General features: G+C 40.5%; 1 long non-coding RNA gene and 1 pseudogene across 1 annotated transcript; both read left to right on the top strand.

Annotated features, from left to right (window-relative positions):
- Positions 1-3450: 3450 nt before the first annotated feature.
- LOC126623874 (uncharacterized) lies at positions 3451-4537 on the top strand. The gene is made up of 2 exons (XR_007623919.1): positions 3451-3980; positions 4156-4537. It is a non-coding gene; the product is annotated as an uncharacterized LOC126623874 (long non-coding RNA).
- Positions 4538-5921: 1384 nt separating this feature from the next.
- Positions 5922-26016, top strand: LOC126621616 (uncharacterized; annotated as a pseudogene).
- Positions 26017-26034: the final 18 nt, after the last annotated feature.

Here is a 26034-nt window from a genome sequence, read left to right as displayed (position 1 = left end):
GTCCTTGACAGTATAGCGTTGGCCGGTGCTCGGTAGTTTCGGGATTGGTCAAGTATGGTACAAACAGTGCTCCCCTAAGTTCCCGAGTGAGGGAAACTCCTCGGTTGGGGACTTGCAAGATCCAATCCCTTGAGTAATCACGAAACTTCTAAGTACCGAAGTGTGGTCTGATCTTCATCTGCCCTTCTCTGGAAGTACCTTTCCTCCATCCGGGAATGGTGTATTTAGCTGATGTTGACGCACAAGGTAATGTATCAATTTCACTTGAAGCTTAGTTGTAGTTTCGGGCTTAGTCAAGTGTGATACAAACCCTATAGTAGGAGTCCCCCAAGTCGCCGAGCTAGGAGATCTGCCGAAAGAGGTGACAGACAAGGTAAGCAGTCAAACTTCCAAGTAAGCAACCCAGGATCAGAGGTTTGACGTCGGCTTCCGGTTGATTGTTCTCATTCTCCTTGTCTCTCATTCAACTGCCAGGATAAGGAGAAGCAAATGGATAAGAGATGATATGAGATACTTTTGCTTTTGAAGAAGTAACTTTCCACAGGCTTATTCTTGAACTGTGCTGGAGGGTTTTCTGGTGCCCTTCAGAGTATAAGGCCGACTCAAAAATTTGAGGGTCAAAACAAGTCCATCAAATCTAGAGTACGTTCGACCTTGATGATATGGGATACTTTTGCTGTTGACGGAATAATGAATGTGGTATGGAAAGGTGTCGTGCTGTAGTGATCTGTTTCAGCTCACCGTTGAACCTTCTGCTTCAATCTTTTGCATGGCAGAAGTGGTGTGCAACCTTTGCATTTAAATGGTCCTTCAGAACATTCCTTCATAGTGACTCATCCACGCTTGGCAGCTTCAGTGTAAAGAGCCAATATCGGATCAACTGTCATGAGGTATTTGCCGGTGGAATTCGTGACCTTGACAGCAGTTGAGGATGAGTATTCGAGAGCAATGCTAAGTAAGCAACCAGGCAAAGGTTCAAGGCAGTCAGTTCCAAATTGGAGGTTTGATTTCAGGTTCCGACTGACTGCTCTCTTTCTCCTTGTCCTGCAGGTGTGGACAAGGACAAAGACAAAGACAGGGAGAAAGCATGATATGGGATACTCTTGCTTTCGACCCTGATGATATGAGATACTCTTGTTCTTGGTGTGGCTTATTTGCTGAGGTATTATCGGGGGGAAATAAAGCTGAGTATTTCGAGAGGTTATGTTGAGGGTGCCTTTTCGAATGCGAGAAAGGGTTGAGCATTTTTGCAGGTTTGCCTGTCCGTTGAGGAGGGAGGTCAATGTATATAGGGATTTCCCAATAACAAGTAGTAATGCTATTCCTTTACCCTTCTTGGTCACAGCAATGTAGTGGGAGCTGCCAGCTTCACGTGTTTTAATTTTGTCAGAGCACTTTGAAAAAGTGGTATGTGGTATCTGGAAAGCTGATATTACGTGTGGAGATTACAGACAAGCTTTATCTAAGGAAATCTGGCTCTCGAAGTTCTGAGAGTTGTGCCTCTTCGGTTTTCGAACAAGCAATCCCGTCGAGGATCTGACTCTCGAGATTCGGAAAGCGGTGCTACTCCGGTTTTTTAGAAAGTAATTATGTTGGGAGTCTTTTCTCGAATGTGAGTAAAGGTTGGACGTTCTTGCCAACCTGTCTTGCCGCAAAACACGGAGGTCGACACACATAGGGACTTTCCAGTTGTCAAGCAGTGGTGCTGTTCCTTTACCCTTATGGGTAATAGTAGGGTAGCTGGAACTTCGAAATTCTCGTGCCTAAACTTTGTCAGAGATCTTTGACAAAGTTATATGTGGTACCCGAGGAGTTGATGGTGCATATGGAGAGCGGTGATTGATCAGTAAGATTCACGTGCTTTCTACTTCACCAGAAATCTTCGACAGATTGCCCGTAATTTCCGCAAAGCTGATTGTGCATGTGACAGGTGCTGACGAGGCTGCAAAAGCAGGTGCTTCTTCGATTTCTGAGATCGGCCCTCGTGGTCTCTGAGCAGCCCAGCTTTTGAGAAAGCAAACGCCTCTTCGATTTCTGAGATCGGCCCTCGTGGTCTCTGAGCAGCCCAGCTTTTGAGAAAGCAAACGCCTCTTCGATTTCTGAAGCTCCGTCGAGTGCAGATTTTTATAGAGGCTGGCATTAAGTTCCACAGCACACTTGAATCTCTACCAGTAGAAGCTCATTTCTTGCACTTCTAAGATCTTGATTTGTCTGACCTCTTCCTTCTTCAACACATTTGAAAATGTCTGGACCCTCCGACCGTCGTTTTGACTTGAACCTTGGAGAAGAGACAGCCACGCCTTCTCCAGACAACATATGGCGCCCATCCTTCATATCCCCTACTGGTCCTCTTACCGTTGGGGATTCTGTGATGAAGAATGATATGACCGCTGCAGTGGTGGCCAGGAACCTTCTCACTCCCAAAGATAACAGACTACTTTCCAAACGGTCTGATGAGTTGGCTGTTAAGGACTCTCTGGCTCTTAGTGTTCAGTGTGCAGGTTCTGTGTCTAATATGGCCCAACGCCTATTTGCTAGAACCCGCCAAGTTGAATCATTGGCTGCTGAAGTGATGAGTCTCAAACAGGAGATTAGAGGGCTCAAGCATGAGAATAAGCAGTTGCACCGGCTCGCCCATGACTATGCTACAAACATGAAGAGGAAGCTTGACCAGATGAAGGAATCTGATGGTAAGGTTTTACTTGATCATCAGCGGTTTGTGGGTTTGTTCCAAAGGCATTTATTGCCTTCGTCCTCTGGGGCTGTACCTGGTAATGAAGCTTCAAATGATGAACCTCCAATGCCTCCTCCTTCTGGGGTTTTGTCAAGTACTGAGGCTCCGGATAACCACCCTCCGGTGCTTTCTCTTTCTGGGGCTCTACCGACTGCTGAGACTTCCCCTAAGCAACCTTTGTGAAGGCTCCCTTTTGTTTGTTTATTTTGACTCATGTATATGTACATATTTGTGGCTTATCGAAAATATTAATAAATAAGCTTTGCTTCATTTCAACATATTGTGTTAAATACACCAAAGCCTTCTTCATAAAGTTCTTTGAATTTTTGCTTTTGTTGAAACCTGTATTGTTGAAGCTTTGTGAGTGAAGCATGTAGTTTGAGGTAGTGTTCCCTTAATTTCCCGAGTGAGGAAAACTTCTCGGTTGGAGACTTGAAAAATCCAAGTCACTGAGTAGTCACGAACTTTTGAGTACCAAGGCGTAGTAGCATATGGTGGGAGTCCCCCAAGTCTCTAGTCGAGGGAGTTGACGAATGAGGTGTCTTGCTAATAGTCCATGTCGTAAGTACCAAAACTTCATTCTTTTGTTTTCTAAGTGGTAGCCCCGGACTTTTTCTTCATATATTTTGTTTATGAAGGTTTCTAGGCCCGAATAAGTGGAATTGCAGAAGGTGTAACGGTTGGTAGCTGTTTCATGGAAAGCCATTTGACTACGATAGTCTTGCACATGATGACTATAGGGAGATACACACACATACTGCTATGATAGAGGGTGTAACCGTTGGTGCATTACAATCATAATGGAAGCATCACAATGATGGAAGCATCACAATGATGAAAGCATCATAATGATGAAAACACCATAATGATGAAACATCATAATGATGTTTCTTTGGTGGAATTGGTTTTCATTTCCCCTAACAACCTGAATTGGTTTTCAATATAAGACCATCAGCTGTAGCTCGAATCACAAAGTTGTCTTCATGAAAGTTGTTCTTTAATTCCTTAACTACAACATATCCAAATTTGAGAGCCATCAGATCAGTACAACTCTAGAAATTCAGGTACGACGAGTGATTGTTCATCATTTGTCTGTCAACACGTCAGACCTGTTGTGAGCTTCAAAAACTCCATTTTCTCTTGCTTAGATCAACATACTTTCTTCATAGAAGTTGTTCCTTAACTTGTGAACTACAACATATCCAAAATTGAGATCCCTCGGAGCTGTATAACTCAAGAAATTCAGGTATGATGAATGACTGGTTATTATTTTTCTGTCAACCCGTCAGATTTGTTGTGAGCTTCGAAACTCCATTTTCTATTGTTCAGATCAGCATGCTTTCTTCATTGAAGTTGTTCCTCATCGTCTCTTTCATAACATATCAAAAATTCAGAATGAACTAATGGTTAAATATTTCCAGATCTTCGAAACATCACAGCAGCTTCGAAATCTGCAAGAATCCGACTGTCATGCTTGGAGCTTCAACACTTTAATTTCCGTGGCTCAAACAGAAATGGTTCCTTCTTGAAAGTTGTTCATCTGCTCAAGAACTAGAGGGTGTCCAAAATTCAGCTCCATTGGAGAAAAGCAGCAGCTGCAAAATTTTGATAGAGAAAAGGAGGCGAAGCTTTGTTGGATTTCTAGGCTGGGGAAGATTCCAGTTTTTGTAGCAACTTCAGTACTGGTGAATTGCTTGTATTTTTGTCCATAACTAAATTTTGGACTTTGAATTATTATTTGATCTATCATAATATGTTTGGGAACATATATAAGTGAATAAATAAGAAGGAAAATTTTGGGCCCTTGTGGGTGTAAAACAAAAAATGTTTATGTTGACCCAAGTGTTTTTGTACAAGTTCAAGGGCATCTTGGGTTTTGTGAACAAAATTTGTTTATTTGGAGCAAGGTTTTGTGTTGAAGCTTTGTAGGTGAAGCTTTGGAGGTGAAGCTGTTTTTTAGGTGAAGCTTTGTAGGTGAAGCTTTTTTAAGGGAAGCTTTTCGGGTGAAGGTTTTTTTGGTGAAGCTTTGTGGGTGAAGCTTTTTAGGTGAAGCTTTGTGGGTGAAGCTTTTTTAGGTGAAGCTGTTTGGGTGAAGCTTTTTGGAGGTGAAGTTTTTTTGGGTGAAGCTTTTTTAGGTGAAGCTGTTTGGGTGAAGCTTTTTGGAGGTGAAGTTTTTTTGGGTGAAGCTTTTTTAGGTGAAGCTTTTTGGGTGAAACTTTTTGGATGAAGCTGTTTGGGTGAAGTTTTTGGAGGTGAAGCTTTTCGGGTGAAGCTTTTGGAGGTGAAGCTTTTCGGGTGAAGCTTTTTGGATGAAGCTGTTTTTTTTTTTTTTTTTTTTTTTTTTTTGGCGCTTGACACGGTCTTCATTTGCTTGTTTTGTAGTGACTGTGGAAGACGGATTGCTTTCTGATTGAGAAGGGTTCCGGCATCGCTTTGCACCATCTTCATGTGGGTAACATAGGAACTTCCTTATGTTTTGATCATGCATGTAGTGATAGAATTTGTTTCTTTTTATTGTAGATGTCAGAGCCTGGAAGTTCTAGTGATGAGGGCTCTTCTAGCTTTAGCTCTAAGTCTGAGTCTGCAATGTCGGAGTCTTCAGGGTCTTTGTTAGAGTCCTGTACTAGAGAAACATTGGATGATCTTCCCAACCGTCGAACTTTAGCTATTGCTAGTTCTTCCTCCATGGCGTTGGGTGAGGGGGTTGTTTTTTATGCCATACCCATAGTTCGCTCTGAGTTCACAGTAGACCATCTAAAGAATAACTTGTTAAATAATGAGAAGCAGGTTGAGGTGCTAAGGCAGTCATGTAATATCCCTCGTAGTGTAGGGATACGTTTGGTACATGATGAAGAATGGCCTTCTGAGCCTCCCCAGGGTCATGTTATGTTCTACACCCAGATATTACTGACTTTAGGGGTGAGACTACCTTTACATCCGTGGTTGCAAAAGATGTTATCTTTGATCGGATATGCACCTGGGCAACTCAATCCTGGTTTCTGGGATACTTTGATTGGATTTTATATCATTTGGATGGAGTGTGGGTTGTGTGAGCCTTCCTTCCATCAGTGGCGTTACTGTTACAAGATGCGCCCAGCAAAATCATGCACCGGTTATGCCGAGTGTGCATGTCGGAGTGAGAGAGAGCGTATTGTGTATGGTAAGAAAAAATCATACTACACATGGAAAAACCGTTGGTGCTTTCTGTATAATGATTGGGAGTATGATAAGGGTGTCACGCCTGAGCGACGTGTGCTTACTCACTTCCAGACTGTAGGTTGTAACGTATCAACCGTTCGTACTATTTGCTATTTGTTGTGGTCTTTTCTTGCTTCTAACACTTTGCTTCATGTAGTGACGCGGGGCACCATCCAACTGTTTGGGCAGGAGCTATCTGACATAGAGAAGGTGTTGAGGGTGCCCAAAGAGGATAGACACTTAAGCAAGCTACGACCCTTATTTCGTCGGTACGGTTTCCAACCCTTAGTTTCCGAGAGCCAGGGACGATCGAGTAAGTTGTATCCTTCATGTAAACTTAGCTCAATTCCTTACTTTATTTGGAAAGTTGTATTTCTTATTTTGATTTTCCTTATGCAGTGGAGAAGGTAAGCAAGAAAACAGGGACTAGCACCCATAAAAGGAAAGCACCAGTGTTAGTTCCTTCGGAAGACATCCTACCGCATAAGAAAATTCATAAGTTCCGAGGGGAACCATCCGTTAGACCTAAGTCCCAAGATAGGGTCCTTAAGGGGCCTGCCTTTAGGAAGACTGGAGTCGAGGCCGTTGAAAATGCTGTTGCCGTAGTTGTAGGAGAAGGGAGCCGACTGTTGCCTCCTCCTCTTACTATGGAGCACACTATCCAGGAAAATGATCCCGGTTCCCGCCATGAGGGGAAAGGCAAGGAAAGAGCTGGCAGTGTCCCGTGGAAGGACTTGAGGGTTGCCACGCGGCCAAAGGATTTTGGGGATATCAACAATTGCTTGGCAGGGCGTCGATTCGCCTTCGATGAGCTCGGAGAGCCCTTAGCTAAGGATGAATCGGATTGCGACCGGATGTTGAAGCTGTCTTCATATGTGAGTGTTACTTTGTCATTTCCTTACTTTTTCCTCTTTATTATCATTATTTAGGTAGTGATGATCGTCTTTCCATGCAGGTCATGGCCGAGTATCACGACAGACTGCAAGAGGTTGAGCGGTACAAGGCAAAACTGAAGGAGAATAAGCAGCTTGTGGACGAGGCCCGAAGGAATAAGGGACTTTTGACTCAGGCTCTCCAACTGAAGGACGAAACCATGGAGAGCTTGAAAAGGCGAAATGGTGAGAACCTAAGGCTTAAGAAATTGTTTGAGGCAACTAAAAAACAGTTGGAGGTGGCTACCTTGGAGGTATCCAAGGTTAGGGGAGAATTGGATGGTGCCTTAGTTGAGATTTCTGAACTGGAGAAGAGCATTCCAACTGAAAGGGAGGCTGCTGTGCAAGAATACTTAAGTTCTTCGACCTTTCATCTTGCTATTAAACCCCACTGTGCTCAAGAAGCTCGCTTTGAAAAAAGGAAATGGATGGCCGTCCTTGATCGTTATGATGATGGGAGCATTCTTCGAAAATACCACGAAGATATAGATGAGCATCATCGAAAGGGCGAGACATTTGTCCTTGCAGTTGATCCTAGCAGCGAAGATGAGTCTGATAATGAAGGTAGTGCTGATGCACAGACTCAGCATGGTGAAGAGGATCTTGGGGATGCAGAGGATGATGGTAGGACGCGGAGTGATACTGCCAGGGGTTCGGCTTCAGATGAGAATGAATAACAGTGTCTTTACTATCTGCATGTATTCTGGATGTAGTAGTCTGATGTGTGTATAACATGTGCCCATGTTATAAGCTTGAGAGTTTTGGATTTTAGGTGTTTATGAGTGTTTGCACTATTATTAATGCATGTTTGGCTATGTATGAATAGATCTATTGTTTGGATATAAGCCCTTGTTTGGTTGTTCCTTTCTTTGTATAGTCTTGTCGACACATACTTAGATTTTGTTTCGTGTTGGATATATCTGCTTTGAGGTTTCAACACTTGAGTGTTCCATTGCTAGGAATGTAAAAGAGTGAGGGCTGAGTTGGCTAAATTACCTCTTTATTGAATTCATTGCCAAATGGCCTTCATTACATAGGATGCCGAACGGCTATAGCTCAACACTTGTACATCGTGAGTCTATTTGTAGTAGTACTTCAAGTGATCAGCGTTCCATGGATGGCCAAGGGTCTTGCCATCGGAGCTTCTAAGTGTGTAAGAGCCAGGGCGACTGATGCCAATGACTTCATACGGTCCATCCCAGTTTGGACTAAGTGTGCCTTCACTCGGGACTCTGTCGCAGAGTAATCTTTTCTTTAAGACCCAGTCTCCTATTTTGAAAGAACGAGGCTTGACCCTAGAGTCATAATAGTTGGAGATGCGCTGCTTGTAGGCGACATTCCTCAAGTGAGCTTGGTTTCTGTGTTCCTCGACTAAATCCAAGTTGAGGGTGAGTTGTTTGTCATTTTCACTTTGAATGTAGTTCTGGACTCGGAATGTTGCTTGCTCGAGCTCAACAGGGACAACCGCCTCTGTGCCAAAGGCAAGTGAGAATGGAGTTTCTCCTGTTGAAGTCCGATATGAAGTGCGATATGACCAAAGAACTTGGGGTACAAATTCTGGCCAACAGCCTTTAGCTTTGTCTAAGCTGGTTTTCAAAGTGCGCTTGATTATTTTGTTGATGGCCTCAACTTGTCCATTAGACTGGGGATGAGCTGGAGAGGCAAAGCATAAGTTGATGTTGAACTTAGAGCAGAACAACCTGAACTTCTTGTTGTCAAACTGTCGCCCATTGTCAGTGACTATCGCATTGGGAATGCCGAATCTACAAAGGATGTTCTTCCACACGAAGTCTTCTATCTTTGCCTCAGTAATGGTTGCCAAGGGTTCTACTTCGGCCCATTTTGTGAAGTAGTCCACTGCAACGACTGCGTAACAGACTTTGCCCTTCCCTGCCGGCATTGGGCCGATCAAATCAAGTCCCCACTGGGCGAAGGGCCAAGGGCTGATCATAGGAGTAAGAGGCTCTGGAGGGGAATGAGGAATAGTTGCATATCGTTGACATTTGTCACATGAGCGGGATACTTTGATGGCATCCTGGTGGAGTGTTGGCCAGTAATATCCTTGGCGAAAAGTCTTGTGTGCTAGGGACCGAGATCCAGCATGATCTCCACAGACTCCCTCATGTATTTCCCGAAGGACGATTTCCGCCTCGGCAGGCGTAAGACACCTTAAGTATGGCAGGCTAAAACCTCGCTTATAGAGTTGATCATTGATGATCAGGTAGCGGGTAGACTTGTATCGAATTTGCTTAGCCTGGACTTTATCATTTGGGAGGGTGCCATGAGCAAGGAAATTATAGATCGGGGTGATCCAACTATCCCCCTGTTGTAAGTTGCATACTTCTGCGGCCATGGTGCTTGGTGTTGCCAACAGTTCGACATGAATTTTTCTTCCAATCTTGTCTTCCACAGCCGAGGCGAGGCGAGCCAGGGCGTCTGCATGACTGTTTGCCGCTCGAGGAACTTGGGTGATCTGGTAGTGGAAGTGCTTGAGCAAAAGTTGTGTTTGCGCAAGATATGCTGCCATGGAGCTGTCCTTAGCATCAAAGTTGTTGGTAACCTGGTTGACCACCAATTGGGAGTCACTGAAAATATCAATTTGTTTAACCCCGAGGTGTTTGGCCAAACGTAATCCTGCTAGAAGGGCTTCATACTCGGCCTCATTATTTGATGCCTTGAATTTGAAACGAAGAGCATACTCCATTGCTACTTTGTCGGGTGTAGTCAAGACTAGTCCCGCTCCACAGCCCTGTTGGTTGGATGAGCCATTAACATACAGACTCCATGCTGGGGTTGTTGGTTCTATCTTCTGAGCTTCCGGGGGTAATGAAGCCACTGCTTCAGGTGTAGAAGCAATGTCAACCGGATATGTGAAGTCGGCAATGAAGTCTGCCACTGCTTGGCCCTTCTCAGCTGGCTTTGGTTGGTAGGAGATGTCAAACTCACCCAACGCTATTGCCCATTTGATCATTCGCCCTGAAGTGTCAGGACTTTGGAGTATCTGTCGAAGAGGATAATTGGTAAGCACGATGATGGAGTGCGCTTGGAAGTAAGGGCGGAGTTTTCGAGCAGACATGACCAATGCCAGAGCCAATTTCTCAATGTTAGAGTACCGTGTCTCCGCATCTTGTAAGGCTTTGCTAGCGTAGTAGACAGGTCGCTCAATATTCCCATCCTTTCGAATGAGAACGGAACTTACGGCTGAAGCTGATACCGATAGGTAGATAATGAGAATGTCTCCTACCTCGGGCTTGGAGAGTAGAGGGGCTTTACTCATGTACTCCTTGAGGTTTTTGAATGCCTCGGCACATTCATCAGTCCATGTAATGTACTTCCTACTTCCCTTAAGTGCTTTAAAAAAGGGAGCACATTTGTCTGTGGCCTTAGAAATGAACCTGGTTAAGGCTGCCACCTTGCCAGTAAGGCTCTGGATGTCCTTTGAAGTTACCGGTTCCTTCATGTCGAGGATTGCTTTGATCTTCTCGGGATTAGCTTCAATGCCTCGTTGGCTAATCATGAAACCTAAGAATTTGCCAGAGCCTACGCCGAAGGCACATTTGTTGGGGTTTAACCTCATTCGATACCTCTTCAAAATAGTGAAAGTTTCAGATAGGTTGGTGATGTGTTGGTCAGCATGTTTGCTCTTGACTAACATATCATCAACGTAAACTTCCATGCTCTTCCCAATCTGCTCGGCGAACATTGAGTTGACTAGTCTCTGATAAGTCGCTCCTGCATTCTTTAGGCCGAAAGGCATGACTTTATAGCAGTATAGTCCTCTGTCGGTAGTGAAGGCTGTGTGTTCTTGATCCGAAGGGTTCATGAGGATTTGGTTGTATCCTGAGTAAGCATCCATGAAGCTCAGGAGTTCACACCTGGCCGTAGAGTCTATAAGTCTGTCAATAAGAGGAAGAGGGAAGCTATCTTTCGGACACCCTTTGTTTAGGTCGGTGTAGTCAACACACATTCTCCACAAGACCTTTTGAAGCAAAAGACTTTCTTTGGTAGGATTTTTCTTAACAAGGACCACATTTGCTACCCATGTCGGGTAATTGACTTCGCGGACAAAGCCTATGCCTTTGATTTTTTCAACTTCTGCTTTCATTGCCTCGTATCGTTCAGCGTCATAAGATCTTCGCTTCTGTCTCACCGGCTTGATCTTGGGATCAATACTCAAACGATGACAGATGACATCGGGAGAGATGCCTGGCATGTCCTCGTATGACCAGGCGAAGACTTCAGTGTTCTCTTTCAAAAAAGATATCAATGCTAACCGAAGGGGTGGTGACAATGTGGTGCCAATCTTCACCATGCGATCTGGATAATCTCTTGAGATAGGTACCTTCTCCAACTCTTCAGCAGGTTGGGCTTGCTGGGTGAAAGAGTCATCTCGAGGATCATCGGGTTGATTGTTGCTATCAGGAAGATCTAAGTTCGCTTCATCTAGGCTGGTCTTTGTGACTTGGTCATGTACAGACAGGGTTTCCTTGGGTCCGGGCAAGTGTTGTTGCTTAACTGAAGTGTTGTAACATGATCGTGCACTAAGCTGATCTCCTCTGATGTAGCCGTTGCCATGGGGGGTTGGAAATTTCATCAACAGCATATGCGTGGATACCATAGCCTTGAGATCATTGATGCCTGTGCGCCCAAAGATGACATTGTATGCCGTTGGGCAGTCAACCACTAGGAAGTTAGTGGTAATGGTAGCCGTGTAAGGGCCTGTACCAATAGTAAAGGGTAAATGTATGCTCCCTAAGGGTTGCACGATATCACCGGAGAAGCTTATCAGAGGAGAAATCGAGCGATCGAGCAAGTGTTCAGCTACACTGAGTGCCCTGAAAGCTTCGGCAAACATGATATTGACCGAAGCCCCTGTGTCTACGAGGATTCGTCGAACATCAAAGTTGGCTATGTGAGCCTCCACGATCAATGGGTCGTTATGAGGGTAGATGATGCCTCTTTCTTCCTCAGGGTAGAAACATATCGGATCCCAGTTAGGCTTTTGATACTTCCCTCCCCTGATGTCTTCCACGTGAAACACTTGGTGACTAGGCCTCAGAATTCGTTCACTGTTTTTCAAGGCCCTATTGGAAGATTCAAATATGGGTGTGCCGCCGCTTATGGAATATATGACATTCACCTGGCGTTGGTTACGGTTATCCCTTTGAGGGTGAAGGAGGAATTGATCAATTTTTCCTTCTCGTGCCAAAGCTTCAATACGATCACGGAGGATGATACATTTCTCGCTATCATGGCCGTTATGCTCATGGTAGCAACAAAACATGCCCGCGTTATTCGGGGGCGTGTAATCTGGGTGCCTCGGCTTTGGCTTTGGTATCAGGTGAGCTATACTGGGGTAAATGGCCGCGCATGTGGCATTCAAGGGCGTGTATGTCTCATACCTTGGGGTAGGGGGTATCTTGACGCGGGTTTGACCCACTGCATTGACTGCCTGGGGGCGAGCGTTATTGTGGCGATACCCTTGGTTATCGGGATAGTGTCCCTTACTCTTTTTACTGAAATGAGAGTGGTGAGGATGGAAATCCTTCCTCTTGCCTTGAAATTGATATGTCTGTTGATTCGGCGAAGCATTATGCAAGGCATGGGGAGGTGCCACTGCTGTTTGGAAAGTCGAGGTCTTCTCATTTAGGTGAGTTTGGCTTCCACCTCCCACTTGTTGATAAAGGATGGTTGTAGGGGGTTTCTCCTGATATGTCTTTGCCTCGGCGGAGGCATGGTTATAAGCCTGCGCCATCACCTCAGAGTAAGTCTTCCAAGTATTGGCATTGATCATGTATTTAAAGAAACAATCACGTAGGCCTGCCGTGAAGGCTTTGAGGGCAGTCTTGTCGTCTGCCTCGGCACACCGGGAGTATTCATGGCTGAAGCGGCCAGCATACATACGTAATGACTCGTCTGGCTTCTGGCGGATAGTGTACAAGTCATCTGCAGAGTGCAAGCGATCGGTTTGGAAAATGTGTTGGGAAACAAATAGTTTCCTCAATTCCTCAAATGAGTCTACCGTCTCAGGTGTAAGACGACAATACCAATTTAGAGCTCCACTAGAGAGGGTGGAGGGGAAGAGAAGACATCGTTCTTCGTCGGTGTGCATCCGGTATGCCATGGTGGACTCAAAGAGGTTAAGGTGCTCAATCGGGTCCTCTTTTCCAGTATAAAGTTGCAAGCCAAGCTTTTGCTTTGTCTTCGCTTGAAGGGGGGTGTTGAGGATCCTCCTTGTAAGAGGGCTAGGCCTGGGTTGGTTCCAGTCAGGTATTTCAGCCTGACGTTCAGCCTTCAACTTGTTTACTTCCTCAAGAATTTGTAGGACAAGGGGGTCCTGAGCGGAGTTATGTGTCACTGGAGCTTTCTTTCGTAAATCTCCATCTCCTATTGGAGTTAGGAACGTTTGATCAAGGGCATGTGATTTTTCCCTGGACTCGCTGTACTGGCTTCCAGGGTATGTCTGTCGGAACACCTCTGAGTCCCCTGTACCCTCATGTCTCTCTGGGACTTGTTGCCCCTTCCCCAAATTGGTGGCCGGCTTGGGCCGTGGCAGGGGACCGAGTCTCTCAGAAATCCTTGGGTCATTAATCTTTGAGCTTATATGGATGGAATTCTCTCGACGTTGCTTCAGGAAATCCCGACAATCGCGAAAGACGGCTTTCGATCCTTCTGCCCCTTCAGCAAAGAGGTGTCTCCCTCCACTTCTCATGGTTCGGGTCGAAGCAACTGGGTTAAGAGAAGCCTCATGTTGACTATCAAGTCGAGGGGTAATCTGTTCCCTATCAGGGATATCTATGTCGAATGCATGTGACCCTCCATGTTGGAGGGCACCCAGTTGATGGTTGACTTTTACGGGGGCAACAATCTCGCGTGTCTGAGCTTGCCTAGCTTCGTGGAGTGTCTCGAAGAGCTTCTCATATTGCTCCTGGAGGACCTCATTCCTCATTGCTATCTTGTTGTTCTGAGCTTCCAACTCATCGACTTTAGCTTGAAGAAGAACTCGTTTTCCTTCCTTCTTTCGTTGTTTCGCACTATGTGCAAGGGGGGTGTCATTCTGTGTGCTGTGGCTTCCTTCGCTTCCCATGTTGGAGAGGGATGCCTGATCAAAAGAAAGTGTACGAATGATAGAAACCAGCTTGACACAGCTGAAGAGAGTAGGAAAAAGTGTCGTTTCCCACAGACGGCGCCAAATGTTGATGCACAAAATCAGCGAAGACTTTGGTACAACAGAAAGTGTCAGGTTTTATGACCTTCGCTTGGTTGCTTCGGTCACTAGTGAGGATAAGTACGTAAATGAATAGAGACAGAGAAGCAAACACAGGATGTACGTGGTTCACCCAGATTGGCTACGTCCACGGAGTAGAGGAGTTCTTATTAGTAGTGAAGGGCTTACACAAGTACAAAGGATCAAGCTCTCAATTTAGTGAGTTCTTGTGAATGATTTAACATAAATGGCCTTAGGCAATATTGTGGGGGAATGACCCCTATTTATAGAAAAACTTGTAGCTTTGTCACATTGACATGTGTCATGTTATGATTGGTTCTTGATGTTGACACGTGCTGCGCTCTGATTGGCTTCTAATCTTGACACGTGTCGAGTAGTGATTGGCCTCCTGGTCGGAGGGGAACTCTTCTGGGTCCTTGACAGTATAGCGTTGGCCGGTGCTCGGTAGTTTCGGGATTGGTCAAGTATGGTACAAACAATGTGAATTTAGTTGCTTTAAGTGGTTTATCAGAGGTTTCTTCTAGCATGATTTGAAATTATTCATTTACTTCAAATATTTGACTTTTCTTTTGTCAATTTACCCATATAAATACATTTAAAACATGTAAGTCACGCGTAACACGCCGTGATTCAAAAAATGCCTAGTTTATTTGTCTTTTGTTTTTTTTGGAAATTGTTATTGGTACTTCAAAAATCTCATTGTGCACTCTAAATTTTCTATAATTAGAAAGAAAAATACACTTGTGAGGAGTGTAGAATGAGATTTTTAGAATGCTAATAATAATTTTTTTTTTTTTTATACAATGACATTTACACTAAAAAGTAGAAGAATAAATTAGTATCAAAATTTTTATTTACAAGATTCAAGCTTATGACTTCTTATTTACAACTAAAGCAAATTATCTATTCTAAAATTGAAGGGAGGACGGCACTGTAGCTGCCTCATTCTTTGCCACTCGATTTCACCCTATTTACAACAATACCGGCCGAATTGCATGGGTTGGGAGGGTAATTCTCAAAATTTCAGAGGGTAATTTTGTCCATATGGCTTATCAGGGAGCCACTCGATTTCACGCTATTTACAACAAAACTGTGAGGTTTAGGCTGGTATTGGGGTTGCGTTGGAAGGGCAGTTTTGTCCTGTGCGTTTAAGACGGATTGGGGTGGGTTTAGGTTTGCTGTCATTCAGTGAGGGTTTCGGGGATGGGAGGCCATGCCTCCGAGAGAGAGAGAGAGAGAGAGAGAGAGAGAGAGAGAGGGATGAGTGGGGATCTCAGCGCCATTGCTGCAGATCCTTGATTACATGAGTGGGAGAGATGTTTGGAGATTTTTTTTCCCACTTTTTGAGGGACGGATGGACAGGGAGAGAAAGAGAAAGGGAGGGCAGAGAGCATGCTGTGTGTTTTTTGGGGTTAACGGGTTACCCCACGGGGTTGGTGAGCAGAAGATGTCTGAGGGAGGTATGGGAGAGGAGAGGGTTTTCGCTTTTGTCCTCTGATTCAACAGGTAAAACACTGTTCAGAAATCATTGTTTATTGTTTGTTTCCCATTTGCTTTGTTAAAACTATGATTGACATTTTTTTGTTTCAGTAAAATTGTAATGGATGTTTATAGCCTATTTAGTTGGGTGTTATGAGGATATGTCTGTTTAGTGCACTATTTTGTACACTGTTAGAGTTAGGTTTGTGTCTTTTAAACTTAGGGTGTTGCACTGTGCTCATTTCTGTTTTCTTAGTGCTTTGCTGCTGCTTCCTTCTCAACAAGTCGAATTCAGGTTCCTTTTCTACTTTTCATCCTTTGAATATCCCTCTATTGCTAGGTTGTTTCTCCATTTTTTGTTGCTTCTCTATTTGTGTGATAAGGGTGTTAGAAGGCTGTTTTATTTATTGTTTTGCTCCTCTGTTGCTAGGTAGTATAATTTTGAAACAAGTTTCTTCTCTGTGTGTTCAAATGCATCATTGTTTTTCGTTCTTCGGTTTTCTTTGTCACCATTTGCTATCTTCTGATCATTGATAGTTTAATAGCACTTGGGGATTCAGCACAATTAAATTATCTACTCTATTTATTTCTACTAAGCAATATTTCTTTGCCGAGTAATATAGTTGTCCGTTTCTCTATTTTTATTATTTTATCTGAGTAAGAACTCATAAGTTGCCTATGTTTGAATGAGTAATTCTCTTTTAACTCAAGAAGTAATCTTAGTGGTTAAGACAGGTTAACATGTAAATGTGAATGAGTAATAGGTTTGCTCTTATGATCCAATCATGCAATTTATAGAGGATGTTCGTCATACAATAGATCAAATTGAATAGGTTTGGCAGTCAAGGCAGTTATAGGTGTTGAGGGAAGATGTTACTGATTCATCAGTACGTGTTAAGCTCACCACAAACAAGAGTGAGAGGAATGCTCATAGCTTTGGACTTATTGAATTGTTTTCCTTTAGGTTTGAAAAGAGATATAGTTGATGTGCTAATTTCTATGTTTATTCTTGCTTTGCTGCTGTTTTCTTCTCAACAAGTCAAATTGAGGTTGCACTGTGCTCATTTATGTGTTTCTTCATGCTTTGCTACTGTTTCTAATATGATTTAGCTAATGCAAAACCTTTATATTGATTCCCATTGACCTTTATTTCATATTGTTTCCCTCTTTAATTTTAGGTCAATGCAGCAAGAAGGGCAGGAGCTCATGGTGTAATTGTTGGACACGCTTCGTGTAATGCGTATGTAATATGATAATTTGGATTTTGTTTTTTCCTTTTGGTAAATTCCTGCAAGAACTTTCAAATTTGGTTATACTGTACATAGTTCAGGTCTCTATGTTATGACCCTTATATTTTTGTTTCATTTTTGTGTATGCGTGAACATGTAATTCTAGCCCTTCGAGTAAAACTAGAACTCATTCAGTAGAGTTTTAGTTTATTATCAAAGAATCAAATGAAATCTTCATGTGAAAACAAGCGATTAAATAGAAGACCAAAACGTGAAAGAATAAAATTAGGGATACCTGATTTCTGTGAAATTTGAGCAGAGTGTTTGCAGGTGGGAAAAATGAAACCACTTAGGTTGAGCTTTTTTGGTCTAAGAGTCTTATCCAATAAAAGAACACATTTTCCCTCCACTATTAATTAGCTTACAACATCTCTCATCATATGTAAGTCTGTCTGCTGCCCTTGAACCAAATGCGTCTTGCATTGCCAAGTAAGAAATTTACTGGAAAGTGAAAAATCAAGAGCACATTTTGTCTGTAGTTTATGAAGCACGAGTACATTTTGTTTGGCATGATCCAATGTGGTTGGCGCAGATTTGCCTCCCTATTGCAGAAAATCCGTACTTAACAATGTCATTGTACCTTGAGTTAAAATAAAATTGTAGATTTGGATAATCACGTAGTAGAAATGGAAAAAGAAAAGGCATCGGAAAGAGAGAGTGACAGTGAGAGAAAGAGAGAGTGGTTGTCCGATTAATAGGGAGAGAAACAGAGAGGGAGGGGTTGGGATGGTGAGCAGAGCCGAGTAAATTCCCTCAGTCTATGAATCACTCTGGATCGTCCGTTCCCTTTTGCGTGTCGGATGAGTGGCTGGATTTCGAAAGCTAAGTTACATTTTTTATTAGATTCTTTGATGTTAGCATAGATTGTCATCATTTAAGCCTTTTTGCTGTGAATTATTTCCTGATTTTGTTGAACTGTTAGGTCAGGTTTTGGGGTTCCTTTATTTGTTTCGTTTTTTGTCATTTTCTCTCATTTTGGGGATGCATTTCTCTGTTTTGTGTACTGTTCTTTGTTTTAAGGTCAGTTTTTATTTTTTTTGGGTTTTTTTTGTGGATTTTCAGTTCGTTGATATATGACTCTGTGTTTAGATTTTCGTTCGTGAATGATTAAATGGGTATTGGGTTTTGGTGGTTGAGAATATGTTTTTTTTTCCTGCTTATGCTTCTTGCTCATTTTCCTGGGATTTTTTGTTTTGAGTTGTAAGGGTAAAGAGAACACTGAAATCTCAGGTCAAATGGGTATTGGGTTTTGATGGTTGAAAATATGATTTTTTTCTGCTTAAGCTTCTTGCTCATTTTTCTGCGATTTTTGTTTTTCGGTTGCAAGGGTAAAGAGAATACCAAAATCTTAGAAATCGGTATAGGCATTTGTATTAATGCATTTCTATTGTCGTTGGTTTGCAGGATAGGTGCATTGAGACCTAAAAATATTTGCGTGAACTTCATAAATTTTTCTGAGGCTCCAAACGTTGAAGGGTAAGTGTTTTTGAGCTAAGTTCAAATTTTAATTCGGTTCTCCACTGTTAGCATAGATTGTCATAATTTCTTCCCTTTTGCTGTGAATTATTTCCGGATTTTGTTGTGCTATTAGGTCAGGTTTTGGGGGTTCTTTTTTGCTGTGAATTATTTACTTTCTGTCTGAATTTAGCATGTTTGAGAGTTGCTAATGGATTTACTATGTTTCAGAATTTTGGATCGTTGGAGTGAAAACTTGGTTCTTTGCCATTTGGAGGTATATAGTCATACACTTTTTTTAGTTCTTAGCTTAATCAATGAAACATGCTTATTTATATTTTCTTCTCTATGAAAAAGTGAATTAGACCTCAATTTCTTTCAGGCTTCTCTAATTTCTGTGATCTTTGGTACGATGGTTTTAAATTTTTAATTGTGGAAATGGGGTCGAATTGATTATGATATTAATTTAGCCCAGAAAGATTGAAGACTCTGTTTATGCTTGCAAGTTTGGTTTTTGAGAGGGTTTTTGGTCAGAGAATTAATTTTGTGTTTATGGTTCATGTTGCCAATTTTGTTTTGTTTCCGGGTGATATATATATGGCTTCATAACCAAAGAGTGATAACTTCGAGTTTCTAAAAGTTTTGATGTGTTTTGTGTCCTAACGTTCACACAAGTTCTCGCTAAGATCTTTTGGTTTCTGGCTAATTTAGTTTTTCGCCATTGAATTGTAGGATTAAAGGGTTTAGGGTTTAGAGTACTTGCTATTTGTCTAGAGATAGAAGTATACAGTCTGACTGCAAATGGGTGATTAATTTATAGTTATTATAAATTAAAGGGTAGTCTAACTATACTCCCTTCACTTTTTCTTTTGCTTTGTCGAATATTCCATATTAGTCCCTGTATTTTTTTTCAGACATTGCCTCTTTAAGTTTTTAAAACTGTTTCAGTGTGGTCTATCAATCCAGATTTATACTAACATGAATGAAAGTTGCTCACATGCTTACCATGTTAACTCATATCCATGTGGTACTATTGTCCTGCTCATTTGACGACTTTATGGGTAGTGGATGTAGGTTGCATGACATTACTGTTCAATTATAGCTTTGGTCGAGGGCCCTTGCAATTTACTCAACATTTCACCTAGGCCTTGAGCTTTCGTATTCTTCGCTGAACCAAATTAGTTGTGTTGGATTCAACATATTCCTAATTTTTTTTTGTTTTATTTTTTGGTGTGTCTTTGATCATTTAGTTGAAATTTCATTAGATTTCGTCTTTAAATTTGAAAGTGTTAGGGTTGCTAATGGATTTACTTTTTGCAAATTTAAGAAATTTGGATCGTTGGAGGAAGAAGTTGATTCATTGACGTTTTCATGCTTGGATTTTTATATATATATGATTCATTTTTGTTCGTTTTAGCTTACATTGGAACTGAGTTTCTTTTTATTTTATGTGCATATCTATTATCTGTTCATTTATGTCAAGGTCGAGTAACTAAGCATGTATTTGGCGGTTTGAGCTTAAGAATGGAACTGTGCTTCTTTCTATTTTGTGCACGTATCTGTATCTGTCCATTTATGTAAAGCTTGAGAAAACTGAGTAGTCGGTGTATTTGTTCCAAACGCCCTTCAAATTGGATGGTTGGTTTATTTTCTAAACCCTATTAGAATTGTGTTTGCTTGGATGGGCTGTTAGTATAGGGATAATTAGATTAGGAATTTTGGTTTGACATTTTGTGATTGGGATCTACTTACAGGTTTTGTGTTGCATGTCTCCATGTTTCAATTTTTGTCATGTTTGTGTAGTTAGTTTAGGATCTAATTGTCCAGTGGTTGGACGATTTTTTTTTAATTTTTTAATTTTTTTTTCCTTTTAATTTTGTCTTTACGATTCTATTAGGGTTGAAGGTCCCTAGCCATCTCTGTTATTGTGGTTTAGGCCAGTGTTCTTGCTTTTTTTTATCAAATGTTATTAGGCGTTTTATCTCTGTGATTTTGTTATTGGTTGGTTGGTGTTTTAATTGGGTTTTTCCAATAGTTAACTGTCTCATCATCCCCGAATTGCTTTAACATATGGTGTTCATGACTGCACTTAATCAAATTTTTTTGGTTTTTTTTGACACAAAAAAACCCACATTTTAGAAAATGAGTTGCCTTTTAACAACGCATGAATGCATCTTAGATGTTCAGAAAAAATTGTGGGTATTTACATTCAAGGCGCAATATGCATTAACTCATGCATAGCTTCTTAATCGGTTATCACTTCAAAATTTGATCTACAACACTGTCAAAATGCTTTTTGATTGTGTTTTCTTTAATAATTATCTAACTTTCAAAAAAGGGTCTAAAAATTGTTATTGCTCATGATTCCGACATGTCTTATGGTTATACAAAAAACATAGTTTATAAAGATGTTTTAAAACATTTACATGAAGGTATAAGTTTGCTTTGTTATTTTGTCCTTTTGTTTGTTTTTCTAAACATGACTCCACCGTTACTTTGATAAATCAGCTTATTGAGTTTTCAATTTAATTTGCTTCTCAATTTTTTTTTCTATGTAGATTGATGGAGATGATGCCACTTCATCGTCTGAGGCCATACGAACCAGCAAACAAGCTCCAAATTAGGGTTTGTAGGATGTGGATCACAAAAACCATTGAAGATGATCCTCAGCCACATAGTCTCGATTGTGTGTTTGTCGATAAACAGGTGAGAATTTTGCACCTTTTTCGTTATCGTAAGATGCTTACGTTTTTATGTATCCAAGTGTACATATTGTGTTCTTGGTACAACAAATTTTATGGTGAAACATTCTCTAAAGTTCATGAACTAATTGCTCTACGCAATTCGCTGCTCAATTATACATCACATTCATGCAAATCCACATGTTGAGATTTCATATGGTGTTGCCTACGTACTACTTCTACATAGTGTAGCTTTACTTTCATCATTGTAACGAATGTGATAACGCTCTTCCATTTACATGCGTGTATCATCACATAAGGAAATAGATAAAAGAAATGAAAAAATTAAACAAAATCAACCCCAAGGAGCAACCAAATTCAACCTCAAAATAAACCTAAACAAAATCAACTCGAAGGAACAATCAAATTTAACTCCAATTTAATAAAACATAACAAAACTCTTAAGTCCACCAAAAATATAAATTGCTTACCTTGAGTACATAGGGCTTCTCAAAACAATGGTGTTCAAGCTTGAAAACAAAATGCCCAAAATCAGAAAAACGAAATTTGCATAGTAAACCCATTTCGAAATTACAGCTCTATACAGACTCAGCTGCTCCTAATCTATTAACTAACCACGCAACAGTGCTATTAGCAATGTCTTGCGAGATCGGGCACTCAAGTGGATCCACTGGCATCCTAATCAACAATAAAATTAGATACTTCTAACACACCATTCACCGCTACAATATTATTAAGTTTGTAAACTCATCATTTGACATAAAATCCTCTTATGAAATGATGCAGTTGTTGACATATAACGTTTTACTCCATTTAACTCACTCCCAAAAACAGAAATAAAGGAAGAACTTTTATTATTTCAATAAACAGAAAATCGTCCTTAGATACTTAAATAACAAATATTTGTCAGTAACCGTTGTTGCTACCATCTAACTTCTCTAAATTGTCACCTATTTCAAAAGAAAAATTCAAGAGTCCAATAACTTCCCATATTTCCATCGTTTTCCTTCTTCATTCCCAAACCAAAAAAAAAATAAAAAATCCACTGTTTACTTTACTCAAGTATTGAACTTTTATAGATTTAATAAAGAACACTAACCTCCATTGGGACCAAGAGAGTGCTCCACCATCACATCACTGAGTTTTATAAGATCATCCATGTTCACAAAACATTCATGACTAAATTCACGTAAAGGCTCAACATTCTACATTGGAATACAATGCAACACTACAAATTACAAACAACAAAACACAAAAGAAAAGAAAATGATACAGTAATGCATCATTGGCAGCATCCAAATCGACAATCGTAATTTTCCTACAAGCCGAATTGTGCTATCCTCACTGTTTTTTAGCTTCTTAAACCACGTGTTAAATATTCTCCTACTCATTTAATAATCTATATTATTTTTATTTTCTCCTTCTAACAGGGGGATGCAGTTCACGCGACTATGAATGCTCGAGACATCCAATTTTTTTTGGATCCTCTAAGAGTCGGCGATGCATACGAGATCAGCAAGTTTCGCGTTATTCACAACAGGACATCGAGCAAAGTTGTCCCTCATCCTGCCGCAGTTGAATTAAATAGGAGAACCACAATCGTTCCCATAGACAAAACAAACCAGATGATCCCCAAGCAGTGATTCAATTTGATTGACCTTAATCAACTTCATAAAAGAATCAACAACGATGTTGAGCTTACAGGTAACAAATTTGGTTTTACATGTTGCACTAACATCTGAAGTCATTATTATAATTTATTCATTGCCTTTAGTGTGAAATCATTTTCACCGCTAAATATCATTCGCAGATGTGTTTGGTTGCTTAATGGCTGTGCAGCCGATTGAAGAGGTGACTGTCCAAAACTCAAGAATTGCGAAGAAGAGGGATCTTAACCTGCAAGATATCAGGTCATTCCTGTTTTACATTAAGTTCAAATTATGCTTTATACATAAGGCGTCATATTTATGACATATAAAACAACATCACATTCTTTAAAACTTACAGGGGCGAAACAGTTAAAATCACCTTATGGGGAGAAGCTGAAACGACTTTTGAGGACAGCAGAATGCAATCTCTTCTACCACCTGTCTTCATTGCTTTAACAAGCCTCAAAGTCAAACAATACAAAGGTTGTACCTCAACGTCCTTTATTTAGCTGCTTACACCTTCAATTTGTTGATTGTTATGTTTTATATATAGGAAACCCTGTTCTTGGAAGCACTGGATCAACTGTTTTTATTTTCAATCCAGAGATTCCATAACTCACCCAATACAAACAAAAGTAAATCGAAAACCTTCCTTTAATAACTTTGTTGTTTATATTTCTTCGATTTATCTTTCTCAACCTAAACATACACGACACAGGTTTGAGCATTTGAAATTACATGTTCGAATCTTGCGCACCTCAGCTGAGATGTATGCAGACCTTACTGTTAATCCTAATTTTGAGTCCAAAACGATTGATGAGCTCCTTCTACTTGATCCTGCTTTACATAAAGTTAGTCTCTTATCACATACCTGTTAACAAAAATTACATCTTTTTAATAATAAATTTTAGCGCTTCTTGCTTGGCTATCTCTTGCTTTTTTCTTTATTCATTTGTATTTCATGTTTACAAGATGATGATTAAATGTATTTCATTATTTAAAAATTGTGTGATTCCATAACAGAATGCAAGTTTTGAATGCAAAGCAACTGTCGTTGGATTCGATTTGACTAGAGGTTGGTGGTACAAGTCGTTCCCATCCTGCCATAAAGCTGTCAAGAAAACTTTGGGATCATTTGAGTGCAATGAACATGGTTTATTAAACAAATTACCTAAACCATGGTAATTTCTTTTACGCCTACTTTACATCTAACTGTTGTATTAAGCTGCTTAGTCATTTTTAAATTTTTTACAATTATAAAATTTATGTGTCTTTCGATTTATGTTTATACTTTGTGACTCAATCTACAACCTCTTGAATTGCCTTTGATATACATATGGATGGGAATGTCCTTGGTTGACAAAAGTTTTGGAATAGTCGTGGACTTTTATTCAAAGTTGTTTTTGTAAACAAAGCATCTTTGTATTTGGATCACAAGTAATTGGTGAAATAGGGTAATTGGTGGGAAAGGTACTAGATTGATGATAAATAAATGAGAAAGTTTCATATTACATGTTGCATGTCAATTTGGGATTATTTTCTGTTTGTTTTGTTGAAGGAAATGGAATTTTCCCCTTTCATTATATCTGCAAGTTTCACAATCATGGGTATTAAATGTTGCATGTTATAGGTTGTTAATCCTTACCTAAGATAGAATATAATGCGGTGTTTTTATAGGTTCCTTGCTTTTTGGGCAGCTTCCATTCGTTTTGAACACAAATTTTTGTGTAATTTGATGCCAAAAATGATTTTATGCACATGTTTAGGCTGCAATGAAGTGCTCATTATGCCTGCTTTTCCAATAGGCAGAAGTATAGTTCCTGTGTATTTTACTTCAAGAAACACTCATATTGGGGTTTTTTTTTTTTTTTTTTTTTCATTTCAGGATTTTGTGATCATTAGCATTCTTACAGCCATTATTTGGTATCTGGTTAAATTTGTTGGCTTGATGAGATTAGTTTTGGTGGTATTCGGTACTTGAGAATGTTACAAGAAAAAAATGCATAGAAACAAACGAAATATGAATCTATGATTGCCTAATGTTTTTTAAGTGTGCTGAAATCCAAAGGCTTATTTGATTGTTCATATATTTGATTTGAAGACATGTTCTACTATTGTTTTGCATTTAATGTGGCACTCTATACTTTCAGAATGTTAATGGTAGTAATAACTGCCTAACATGAAAATATCCAACTCTTCCTTAGGTTCAAAATCAATCTTATAGTGGAAGACAGCACAAATCAGCACAATTTCCTCATGTTAGGAAGGCATGCTGAAAAGATACTTCAAGTTTCTTGCCACACTTTGGTAATAGAGGACGGATACGATGATCCCTTAATGGTGCCGCCACCTCTGGAAAAATTGGTAGGCGAGACAAAAAGATTTTTGCTATCTTTTGGCAATCAAAACAGTGACTTTCAGAAGACGGACTTCATCATTTATGGATTGGTTCAAGAGTAGCTGCCCTTCAACCCAGCGACTATCTCAATCGACCTGTAAACGCCTGTTGCTGTCGCAGGAAAACAAATTATGAGTGAAGCGACTCCTGCCCCAGTGATGCCTTCCCAGCGGCTAGATCACCAACCTCAATCGGTTGCACCTCCCAAAACTTCAAAGAGAGCATTGTTCATTGCTCAACTAGACAAACCCAACAGGTTAAGCTTTCCTCTTAATTATCGTCTTATGTGTAAATCATAATAAATATGGTTGCTTATCTTGGGTGTACATATGTGTTATGCCACTGATCAAAAACTGTTAGCCAATCTTTTTGCACCACTCTTTGACACTTTTTTGCATACCTATCACGATTCTTTCTAACCTTATAAATTATACATTCATTCACAAAAAAAAAACTCGCACCGGACAAACAGAGACAACCAATTCTGCAAGAATTGCCAGAGAATTCCACAAACTGGTTGCCCCTAAGATTGAGCCCGCCGACAAAGAGCCGATAGCTGCACTCAAAACAAAGTCTCAAGCCAAAAAAACCAAGGATAGGTAAATTATAATTTGTTTTACGCGTACACACACACCTGCATAACATCTGTTATACCTGTGTTTGCTAAACTATGATTCATGTTTTTTACTATAGTGTTGAAGATGTTCGCCTGCTGAAAAAATGAATGGCTGCAGTCTCCGTTATGAATTGCTACAAAGCTACTCTCCATTTTTTTGCCTTTAAAACATGTGTAGCTGAAAACTTAGTTGCTGAAACCTTTTTTTGAGTTTTTTTGTAACTACTTAAATGGGTGCCTGAGTTGCAGGGCATGTATTTTGCCACCTTAATTGTAGGGGCAAAATATGTGTGGACTGCATCTTCCTTTTGTAACTAATGGAAACAAGAATCGTGCATGTTTATTGCTTTGAAC

This window comes from Malus sylvestris, chromosome 5, assembly GCF_916048215.2.
Source record: "Malus sylvestris chromosome 5, drMalSylv7.2, whole genome shotgun sequence".
Lineage (NCBI taxonomy): Eukaryota > Viridiplantae > Streptophyta > Magnoliopsida > Rosales > Rosaceae > Malus > Malus sylvestris.
Note: the sequence above shows the minus strand (reverse complement) of the source record. Positions and strands in the feature narration are given on the sequence as shown.